This window comes from Phaethon aethereus (genome assembly GCF_964289735.1).
Source record: "Phaethon aethereus genome assembly, chromosome: 16".
In the NCBI taxonomy this organism is placed as follows: domain Eukaryota; kingdom Metazoa; phylum Chordata; class Aves; order Phaethontiformes; family Phaethontidae; genus Phaethon; species Phaethon aethereus.
The window spans coordinates 6,393,821-6,406,085 of record NC_138592.1 but is presented as its reverse complement, the minus strand read 5'-3'; positions in this window follow the sequence as shown (position 1 = coordinate 6,406,085).

Genomic DNA, 12,265 nt, shown 5'->3' with positions numbered 1-12,265 from the left:
ATTATTTAAAAAGTGATGATTATATATTCACGCACATAGGCATGTATGTCTGGGTGCAGAGAGCCGCAGGTCACTTATTCCAGCTGGCAGTGGGGACAGTCAGTGGAGAAGCATTAGAAATCCTAGGGGGGAGTTAGCGTACGAGAGCTGGAAAACCAGCAACGTTTACTTGGATTGGAACCATCAACCTGTGCACACGGGTGGTTCCTGCCATTACATTATCCTGCTCTCTCGCCTTCCCCTTTCCTTCTGCTTTCTGGCACACACCTTTGTGGAATACTGACTTGAGATGGATTGTCAACTTTTTAAAGCAATGACTTTTTTTCTTTTTAACTCAGTAGCTGTAACATCTACAGCAACGGAGCCCCAGTCCTCACTAGTCCTGATAGATGTCTGCTGCAACAGTAAATCATCATCATCATCATCATCTCAGATAACACACGTAGAATACTGCTTCCCAAATCTTAGTTGGAAAGCAAGGGGGAGGCAGGATGGAAGGGTTTATCTGGGTCACTGAATCCAGCCGAAGGTAATTTCAGAAACCATATATATATATACACACACACATATACACTAAGTTTATGCTGACATTAAGAATTGTTCCTTAGGCAAAGGAGGAAGAAGAGGGGCAGGAGAATAAAGGAGGTCAGTGTTGGTTTTTTGATAGATTGTTCATCTGATGTTTTTCAGATGAGTGATATCCAGTAGTATCCAGCACCAGATCCTGCATCTGTTCTGGAAACTAATATTCAGCACTTTTTAGCTCTTTATGTTTAAAGTCCTTGTGTGAACGGCAGGTAACTAGTCAAAAAAGCTGCATGGGAAACACATTGAGTGATTTAGTGTGTTTGTATGCATGCATGTGCACCTCTTAATAACAGAGAAGCTGAGGCATAGCATTGAAATGACTCATGGAGCTACTGAAATAGTGGATGAACCATCATTAAATGCCTAGCTCAGTCCTAACACATGTTTAGGAATGGCTCAAGCTCTGGGAGGATGATGGGGGGAAAGAGAGGTTGTGAAGCCACATCCACCTTAGGTAACACGAGAGCACTTGCTAAACTCGCTGGTGCTTAACAGGGGTGCTCATACGCCACCCCTGTAGCTGCCTTCCCATTGCTCCCCACTTATGACAACACCAATACCTAAACAGTTGCATTTTGGATGCCCAGTTAAGATAAAGCTCTCTAGCACCTTTTGTACTTCCTGAGAAGCAGTACCAACCTGCTCTTAACCAGGCAGGTATTTGCCTAAATTTCTCTCTTGCTGAGGGTGTGGTTTCTAGATCAATTTAAGCTGATCTAAAGCCAGGGTCCTCCTGAGAAAGATGTTTTTTCCTCATCTTACCCCAGCCTTAACCTTCAGTTGTGCAACCCCACGCCTCTCCAGTGCTGGTACTAACACTGACATTCACACACAGGTCAGGAAGCTGATTCTGGTTTTAAAAGCAATCTTTTTTTTTAATCATTTATGTATTTGTTTTTGCTGAATTAATTTTCTGTTGGATCAGCTCCTTGTTCTGACTGACTACATATTGTGCTGGAACTAGGGAGACCACAGGAATGCACAGCTGGGGGCAAGGAGAAGGTGTCTGGGCTGGGCTGCCTTACGTTGGCTTAAACTGGTGGTGGAAGGGCAGGCAGATGATTCAGTATCCCTCCACTCTCCCTTTCAGTGCAGATACCTTGATTTCACTTTCTTTTTCGTTCCTTGTAGGCTGTTTTTCCTGAGTTTTGAGCCTTGGCCTTTCATCAAGCAGCAGCAGGGCAAGGAGACTTGTTTTTGTCATGGACAATGAGATTTAAAAAATCTGTGAGGATGGAACAGTGGACTGGAGAGCAGGTGTCTCTGCTGCCTGAATTACTTACACCTGAATTGGCTATAGCTCACATTTAAAAACTGACTAAATTTCAGGTCAGTGTCATGCTTTGGAATGACACCACTCTTGGAGAGAAAGAGAAGAAAAAGATAGTTTGGGAAGTTTGGATCCTGACTCTTTTAAAACCTTAGGTAACTACTGTTGAAGCTGTACGTGTCATTGAAGAAACAGCGGAGGAAGAAAAGTAAACCTTGAAACGTTTTTATTTGACAAATGTCTTGAAAAAGTCATGTTTGAATCTATTTACTTCTTTTGTCTGTTTAAGTGGTCTGAGTGGTCTGGGTTTGGCCAAGTTTAGATACATCCTGATTTAATACAGGATATGAGGGGGCGATGCTGTAGCTGTATCCTATGCTTTCGTAGGAGTAGTTGCGAGAGTTTAATCTTTTACAGCGGTATTTTCTATGATCCTATTGCACCAGGTACAGCATGAAATAAATGCACAATAGTTTGTAATGGGGGTACTGCTTGCATGTGTTCTTAAAACAGCATAACAAAAACACTCCAGGAGTGTGCGATGAGAAAGGGAATCTGTTAAAGAATAATTTTTCTGAATGTGAAGTTCAAAAAAACAGCTCAACTTCACCTTGCTTTGGGACACAACAAAGAGCAGCATTTACTCTGCTGCATACAATAAAGGAGGATGCAGCTCAAACCGCAATGGCTCGGTCCTCAGATCCGAGCTTGAATTTCAAATACCTTTCAAACAGAAAAGGTACAAACTGGATTGCCTTTCTCATGGACAACATCTTTCTTTTCCCTCCTTTCTTGCCTGCTGCATAAACCCCATCCTGCTTCCTGCAGGATCAGTTCCACACAGGTTGCTGAAATATTGGCACCCTCGTGTCATTGTCTTTTTCCTCCTTCTTCCTGGACCAGTTAAGAAACCAGTTTTTCTTCTTACTCTTCTCTGCCTCTCTTGTCTGTCCTCCTCTTCTTGAGAAGGAAAACGAAATGCTTATGATGAGGTAATCCCTGTTTGTTGGCACTTGCTGCTTCAGATAACTTCTGTAAAAACAAACTCCCGATGTTTCTGAGGCTCCGCGCAAGCCACGTTACCAACTGAGTAGCTTTTTGATCTCTTTGAGCTTTGCGTGTACGCTCTTATCTGATTTTTGTACCAAGTACTGCCATTCTTTTTGCTTGTGTGGAAGTCAGTGTAGTTGGAAACATGTATTTAGGAGATAAAGGGTCTGATTTTAAAACATGAAACGGACAACAATGTGCAGGTTTGTGCTTGATGAATTTGTATGTGCTGCTGCCATCATCGTGTGCTCGTATTAGGCAGGATTTGGCCATTTGCATTCAGTTTTACCAAACGGGCAGTAAAAAGTGTGGGTTTTGCTCACAAACTTGTTTCATGACTTTTTAAAAATCAGACACAAAGCATTTTTTCCTCTTTTCTGCGGAATCAGTTTCAAGCTCCTTGCCTTCCTACTTTGATGTCCTCTTTTTAACTTTAAACATGTTTCTTTTCCATTCTGTTTTGCATCTTCTCTCATTTGTCTTGAACAAAGTGCAAGTCCTAAATTATAGAAAACTTTTTTCTTCTTCCAAATATTCCCACTAAAATAGCATGTGTTTGGGGAATTTTGAACTGTTCCTCTGGGCCCTGTGCTTGCAGAACACTTACATAACAAAAATAATAGCATTATTATTTGTATAAGAATGCATAATTAGCTTGCATATTTAATTACACTATATTGGATCATTCTTATCAAAAGTTTCTATTCATCCCTTCAGCTTTATTAGTGAGAACATACTCACCAACATGAAAGTAATCGCATTATAGGTAAGCCATTATATTAGCTCTAATCCAGGAATTTGAACAGATCTGGGTTGAACTGTGCTGGGTTGGACGATACTGATTGCGTTATAAAAATTAAGTAGTGATTCTCATTGTTGCTGATCAGAGGAGAGTCAGAAATGAAATCCGTGTTTGAAATCCGATGAAAGGGCATTATTCCTTCCGGAGGTGCTAGTGATAACTAAAATAGAAGATCTTTGGGTTTATGGAATGGGCCGATAATGCTGAATCTACTGTTCAGCTGAGTAAGGTGAACAAAGTTCAGTCCTTCACAGTTCAGCACTTCAAAGGACTTCACTTTATACAACTGGATCTTTGTGGGGATTCTTTTATTATTATTTACTCCAAAGAACATTAGAAGTGAGTTCATATCGTTGAAACATTTGTAGTATTATATTTATCACACATCTATACACTGCTTGAATATAGGCCTATGTTATATTTTATATATATGTTTGTATGTTATTGTTTGTATATTGGTATGAACATGTGTATGTGTGCATACACCAGTATACTTCAATAATGTCCTTATGTAAGTAATATATTTCTGTCGCACAGATACATGCATATGAATATTGTTTAACGTAGGACCACTTTTAGGTCCATATATTGCCAAAGCAGCCCAAACAAAACTGAATTTGATTTTGTACTATTAAATTATTATACTTTTAAAGTGCACACTTGATTTGGTTGACACTTGTGGCATAAACCCAGGTATTTCCTTCATTGGTAACCTTATAATCCGAACATCTGAAATCTTAGGCTTATATTTGTGAAAAACTATGCTGAGAACACACGCATATGTCACTCTTAGGAGCAGACTTAAGCCACGCTGCAGCACCTTGGAAATGTGCCTCTGAAAATCTACTTAGTTGTAATGTTTTCTTATAGTAAATTGTGATCTTTGCTTCTACAGTCCATCATCAGACAGTCAGGATTCTTCTTATTAACAGGTATTTATGTCCTCTACAGTATTTTTTCATTTTCTCTCTTTGTATTCACTAAAGGTAGAGATGTGTGGTATTTTTACACTTAGCTATGTACAAAAAATATACAAAACCTGTTCATTGTTTTCAAAGGGAGCAACAATAACTGATTCTGACCTGTAAGATGCAATGGGACAAATTTGGATGGCTTTACTCTTTCTCTCCGGGCAGGTGCAGAGTAATACCTCAAAAGAACCATTATTTCGTGCCTTTATTCCAATGTGTACATAAATGCTTGCATAACCCTTGCACAGCTGCTGTACAAACTACTCATGCCACAAGTATTAGTAATCCTAACAGGGGAGGTTGCATGGAAAATTGGGGTGTGTATGCTAAACCATATGTACCATGCCCCTGAATCATAAAAATTCTGTTGCTGGAGCAGAGAGATCTTTGGAGACTGTGGGTTTTACAGGTCTGTAGGAAGCGGGATTATATACAACAGCTGCACCCCACAGTTTCTCTCCTGTCGAGGCTTATCTTGTGCCTTTAAATAAGCACGAAACAGAATTTGGTCCAACATTATCTTAATATGGTCTCAGCTTCTACTTTTATTTATATTTCATTTCCATAGGAACAATTATTTTAACAGTTTATTTTGAGTATGTTAGAGTCACTCACATTGGAAGTCCTGAGCTGCCAATTTCGAGCCGCACGGGGCTGTAGAGATACAATATGCATTTTTTGTCTCCACTTCTGCCTCTAAAATAACTTTCTTTATATCTGCGATGATTTATAGCAGCATTTCTGAACGGGTCTGAAACAAGATGGAAGTTGGGGATTCATTTGATTCTCTGAAGCCCTGGCCACAAAAATCCCTTCCCGAGTTGCGCAGAGTCGCACGCTTTGGCCCCAATTCTCCATGGTTTGAGGAACGTTCCAGCTCCCGGTCTGACCGAGGGAGGAGGTTTGCCACATTACAAGTGGCTGCGTGAAGCAATCTCCCAGAACTTTAGCAACAGAAAATCATTAATCAGAAGTTTATGCTGGAGGATTTTAAAATAATATGAGGGGACTGTTTCCTCTGCCGGTGTAAGCTGGCATAGCACCAGGGGAGTAGCCGGAGGTACGCTTATTTACACCAGCCGAGGAACCAACGTGGGGCTCTCCCATGCCTGTATGTGGAGTGGCTGGTATCACTGCTGCTCTTTTTGTGGAGGATACTTTAGTTGGAAGTGCAATGCTGTAAGAGTTTATCTTTCTGAGACTGGGACTTCTAAGTTTTCAGTCGGAAAATTTTTGCTTCCTAAATAGTGCTTAGTGTACACTGAGTTTGCTTTGTAAAGTGCATCTTTTCAGCATTCATCCAAAGCCTTTTCTGCAGTTGTCTGAGCCCCATAGGCAAATATATACTGTTAGACTATTAAGATAATTTTTCAGTTAAGACGTTGTCAAACTGCAAGCGGGACAATAGAAACAAAACCCCTTTTGTTCTGACTAAACTGTTCCTAATGACCCCCTCTATAAACAGTGGCACCAGTGGAGGTCTCAACAAGGCTCTTCATTGAGACCCCTTTCAAAAGGACAAGCAGAGCAGAACATGGGGCAGAAACTCTCAGAGTTACTGCACTTTACTCCGCTTTGGTGGTCTGACCACAAGAGAGAATGTGTTGTTTTTGTTGTTCAAGGCACCCAAAAATAATAATTTAAAAGCATGAATTTCCACAATTAGCATCCTATAAAGGGTTCTAAATATTTGGATTGTCGGGAAAAGAGCAGAAGGAAGCAGTTTGTTTGTTTGTTTGTTTGTTTACTTAAATCAAGGGGCTATAAAATAGACTCTTATTGAGTTCCATATAAAAGCTTCATTTTTTTTTTACAAGGTTCATTGTTATCTGTTAACCTCCCTTGAAAATAAAAATGTGAAGTCCAACAAAGTTAAGATTTTTACATTCCAGTAAGATAGTTTTGAGGATAAAAATCATCTTTGTGAATAACATGTTTATCAAGAGCAGGGGAAAGGTTTTAGTTGTTTAGTTTACAGAGAAATTGGAGATACAGCAATAAAGTGAAACCACTAAGGACCAAACTCTTGTTCTTCCAGACGGATAACCGTAGGACACTCTCTACAGATGCGCGTAGCATAGATGGTGTGTCTTCACGCAGTTGAGGGCTATGGAGATTATGCATCACTTCCTGATTATTTCTGCCCCTATTTCTGTGTCCTGAATATATCAGAATAATAGCACAGAAGACTTTCCATTTAAACAAAAAACTATTTAAAGAGCATCTTCATTGTATGTAATTGGGAAGCGATGATAGGTCAGGCAGCAAAAGTTGGTAATTTGGGTGATTTGTGAATTACACTGATTACATTTACAAATAGAAATGCCAGCGTCTTCTGAAAGAAGCTGGAGTTTGTGTTCTGGCATCTCATTTAGTAGGGGTATTTCTACTAGTCTCGTCCTGCACTTACCCAAATCCTAACAAGGAAACCTTCCATTCCACTCTCCTACGAAGGAAGAGCGTGGACACTATCCATAAAACCCTTCCACAGGCTAAATCATGGAGAAAAGTAGCTGCTACAAGATTCAGAAGACTTTCAAATCCACAATATGATGGGGGTGTGAGTGCACTCTGCCATTTGTGGGAAGGGCTCAGCAGTTTGCCGCCTTGGGCTTTTGTTGTTTGGTTATGGATAGTGTCCACGCTCTTCCTTCGTAGGAGAGTGGAATGGAAGGTTTCCATGTGTCTTGGAAAAAGGAAGGATTTGGGTAAGTGCAGGATGAAGGTCTAGTGCCCTGTGACAGGATACTGAGAGAAAGAGAAATGTCAAAGAAATCTTTAAGAGATTTCCAGTAGAAACAAAAGAATCTTTGTGAAAGATACTGTTAGCAAGTCTAATGGAAGGAATGGGGACTTAAAGTGAATTGAGAGGATTTGCAAGTTGTTTCTAAGCCTGGAGGCAAGAACAAAAAGCTGAGCATTTACTGTTTACTATATTTGGTATGTATGGAAGAGCAGTTTGGACATCAAGGGAGCTAATAAAATGCAGAACCTAAGTAGTCTCTCTGCTGCAAGCTGTGTTGTTGCGCTAGGGATAGAGAAAATGCTTCTGTTAAAGGACAGTTCTGAGGAAGAGCAGCTGAGACGTGACCTGGCCTTTTGTGAAAACAACAATTTTTCGTGGCAATGTAGCTGAGGTCCATAAGCACGCACCGATGTTTGCCATGAATGCAATTTTATTTTTCTTATTTCTATGCACGTAAGAATTGTACAAGTGCTGTAGACCTAATTTTCGTGATTAAATATGGTAACTGTGTAATATGATAGCATGAAGGTACAGTATTAATTTTTTCACATCTTTCCTCAAAAATCCATATTGGAGGATTGTTTTTACTGAACATTTCTGAAAAAAGACTAACTGGATGTCCTGGTTTCAGTTTTCTGACTAAAATTTGCTGCCTCAGAGACTTCCTGGTTGAGAAGTCCAGGTGGATAGGCTGAAAAAACACCTTGTCTTCTGAATCTATCTACGGAAGTTTACAGGAATTAATTTATCAAAACGAATGAACAGATGGATTTCTAACTGTGTTTAATGCCATGTAAACAAGTTTTACTTAATGTTTTGCCTAGAAACTCACATTTAGGGTCATATTAGAGATGCGATAACTGTTAATTATGAAGAACAACAGTGTCAAAGAGGATCCTTTTTTTCTAGTTTTCATATGATTACGTTAGGATAAAGATGAGGGAAAAGTAACAACATTAACTTTATATTAACTTTGATTGATGCAAAACTGCTTCGTCTTGAAAGTGATGAATCTGGTGTTATATGAATCTCCTGAGCCAAAGTATTCTTCTTACCGTCTTTCAATCAATCTTGTGATTCTCTTAGATTTTAATAATCTCAGTAGTAATTTATCCCAGTGCAAATAAAAAGTTATTGCAAGCTTTCAACCTATACTAACAAGAGTAGGACACAAGTATACTGGTATAAAGCAGTGATCTATAAATTTTCTGATTTGCAGACTTTGGTGGCAGCCAATTCTTTATGTCATATCAAAGCAATCTGTCTTATTTACCTTTTGGATCCCTGTATAAAAGCAGCTCTTGGGCCCCAAATGCTTGTGAAACACCCTTTAAAAATCAGTGATATAGGACAATACAGGATGCACAAATCACATTAATTTTTCCTATGCAAGAGCTAAACGTGTCTCACTCCTCTAAAGGCCAGCAACTTGGATCAAGTTATAAGAGAAAAAATGAATTGAAGAGTTAAGGGTGGTGCACTGAGAATTAGAGTTGTCCAGAAACAAAAAAATTCTAGTATATAAAAAAATTAATGGTTTTGACATTTGTTTTAGATTTGTCACAGAATGATTTAAAAAACAAAACATGAATAGAAAGAATGAGACATCCCAGAATAGCCAACATCCAGTGGCTAGGATATTTACTTGGGCTGTATCCAAGTAGTGCTTTATGGGATTTGGAGCAGACATTTGACATAATGTTTTCAACATTATTTTTGTCAGACTCAAATCTGGGCTCTGAAGTGGATTGAAAAAGAGCTTGCTTGGAGTCCTGTACTTTGTAGGTGAGACTTAGTCACAGGCTGTTTGGTCACTCAGTCTCTCTTTGGCCTAGGGAATTTTTTTTTTTTTTTTAAACAAAGTCAAGTAGCCATATAGAGAATAGAGAGCCACTTACTCTGTTGTGTTTGGTAGGGTGCTAATATACATTTGGGTATTTTTCTGACCTTGGGAGTGAATGAAGTAACATTCACATTTCTACTGCATGCTCATCAAAATATCTGAACCTGCCTAACTATATTTCCATGGAAATCGATATATTACTTTTAAAAAAATTTATTTTTGACAAGATGGCATTTTTTGATGGCAAAAAGCACTTTGTCCAAAAATTCCCACAGCGTTTCTGCACCGAGACCTACGTCTGTATTGTACAAATGTGAAGCATTTACCTTCAGGTTTTTTGTAGGTTTAAGAGATCACAAGTGAAATGTGGTCTGGGATGATAAAATCTGTGTGTGTAAATTTGTGGGAACTTTGTAAGGAATATGTAGAGTAAATTGTAAAAAGCTGTTGATGACTGTCTCTCAGCTAATACAGAAATTAAGTTAAATTCAGTATGTAGGGGAAAAGAAATTAGAAAATTTATTGTGCTGAAGTTTCAGATCTTCTCCTTTGCTTTGAAAACAGGGATCTTTCTATCCAACCCTTTCATCCTTGTTCCCAATCCCACTCTGAATCTCATCAAGCTCCACTGGACACACATGTTCAGCTTCTCTTTCTGGTTTAGCCTGTGCTTCTGCCAGCCTCCCACTATTTTGTATTCCTTCCTCCCTGCTGTCTGTCCTACACCCAGGCCTGATCCTACCACAAATACACTTCCCAAGTGCTGTGCACTCTTGGGCATTAGTATTATATTATAAGAACTGAGACTTGCAAGTGTCCTGGGGGAATCTGAAGGCGTATGTAGAGGTGGAGAGCATGCATTTCAACAGCACGCTCTCTCCGTGCCTCAGCACTCTCAATTCATTAATCAGCATAGTTAATTTTAAAGATGTTTACCATTTCTGCAACTGGTTATTGGAAAGCTGATTACTAGGTTAATGGCCCTACTTGAAAACAGTTGTCCCATTACTGTAGATGAAGTCAATCCAGTTCAGCAAGCTTGTAATAAAGCGTTGTTACAGATTATGTATGCAGTCAATGCCTTGTTTTCCTAGAAGAACAAAATGGAAATATATTTTGCATCAGATATTAAATGTGGCTTGCCCAGTTGCCCAAGGAGTTAAATGATAATGAAAAATATTAGGGGTAGCTATGTTTGATGTCACATGTGCCTCTCTGCTCCATTCCCGTGTACAGATTCAGTATCTGTCATGTCTCACTTTTAACATTCACTTCTGAACCACTGATCTCTAGAAGTGAAAATGAACACCATGCAGGGACAGCAAAACTATCTAAGTCATCTCCAGCCCAGGATTTGGTATAGCTGTGCTAATTCACCTACTGAGAAGCAGAATTTATTAGCTCTGGTGCAAGTCTCTTGTTCTGCTCCTAGAACCTGGTCTGGCGTGTTTTGAGCGAACACAGGTAGTCCAGGCAGGTGCTGTACACACTTCCTGTAATTTAGGAAGCGCTGGGTGATGCTCTACTTTAGATGAAATAAATAAACAAGATTCTCCTGACTCCTGGTCAGTGGAGATCCTATCACGCCTCTCAGTCTGGTTCCCTAGGGAAACTACTTACACAATCTTATTATTTGTCTGACCCAGTTTCCAATATGCTGACACATTTGTCACAGGTTACATAGGTGTTTTGGAGATACTGTGTCCTTACCAGTTTTGCAAGAATTAGCATCTAAGTAGAGGAAGGAATCCCTGTTAATGCTCCCATTGAGGAAGAAGGGAGAATTCAGCAATTATTCATTGTGTTTGACAACAGCAAGCCACTTGACTGATTTGCACATCGCTGTGATATTCCCTGGCGAAAGCACTGCTTTATTCAGCTGCCAAACCAAAAAAGTCAGGGGATGCTAGGGGAAAGGTGCCAAGGCATGCTAGGGTACTCCCCGGAGAATGAGAGATCCTGCATGTTCTTGGTGGGGGGGAGAGTCTGGAAGGATGAAGGGGCTGGAGGCACTGCAGCGTGGTATGGTAGAGGACGGGAGGACAGCTGGGGTTATTCCAGTAGGGAGGCGTATGAGATGTAACATAAATCCATAAAGAATCAAGCTTCATTAGTTCCACTTTTCAGGGAATAATTTGTTAGGAAAATATTGAGGTCTTAATTTTGGTATTTTGGATACATTTACACGCTGATTTAACCCTTCTACAATTCCGTGTATGGGTGGTAGCTGCTATACCTCCTTGCTGATACGCAGCAGGAATCTGCTGTTATTTGACCTGAAAAGATCATTATACTAGCTTTATTTGCTCTGCATTTAATAAAGCTGTAGCTGTTGTGACTATAACTCACGACTCCCATGTCACTCTGCAGTGGTGTAACCAGCGATTCGGCATTCCAGTAACATCAGTTCAAAGGGAAGCAGGAGGGACTCCAACGTCTGCCAGAGCATTGTGACTTTTATGACTCCTCTCCTCCCGCACTCCTCTCTTAGGCAGAGGCATTCTCTAGCTGGAGAACCGAGAAGTACAAAGCACCCTTAGACCTTGTAGTGCAAAATGTAAAAAGTGGTGTTATCAGCAGAAAGTGGACTTTAGATTCTATCAGCGCACGTTTAGCATAACGCATTTCCTATGGTAATGGCTCTCACTTTCCCAGACTTTTACAGGCTCCAAGTGGCACACAGGCTGCAGACCTCTTTGTAATGTTAATGAATCATCTTAATGGACTGTTTTAGCAGAAACATTCATCACCTTTTGTACCACAATGATTTTTTTTGTTATACTTAAATGGTTAAGTAGGCAATAAATGCCTATCAGACCAACCACTATGGTCTAGCAATCCACCTCACTATAAATCACCAGTGGATTATTATTGTCCTGTTTAATTAACACTCTTAAGGGATTCTATCGTTGGATAGACTTTCACCTTGCACTAAGCAGGCATTAACATTTCAAATAAGAAAAGTGTGTTTATGTGAAAAGTGTTAATCAATGTG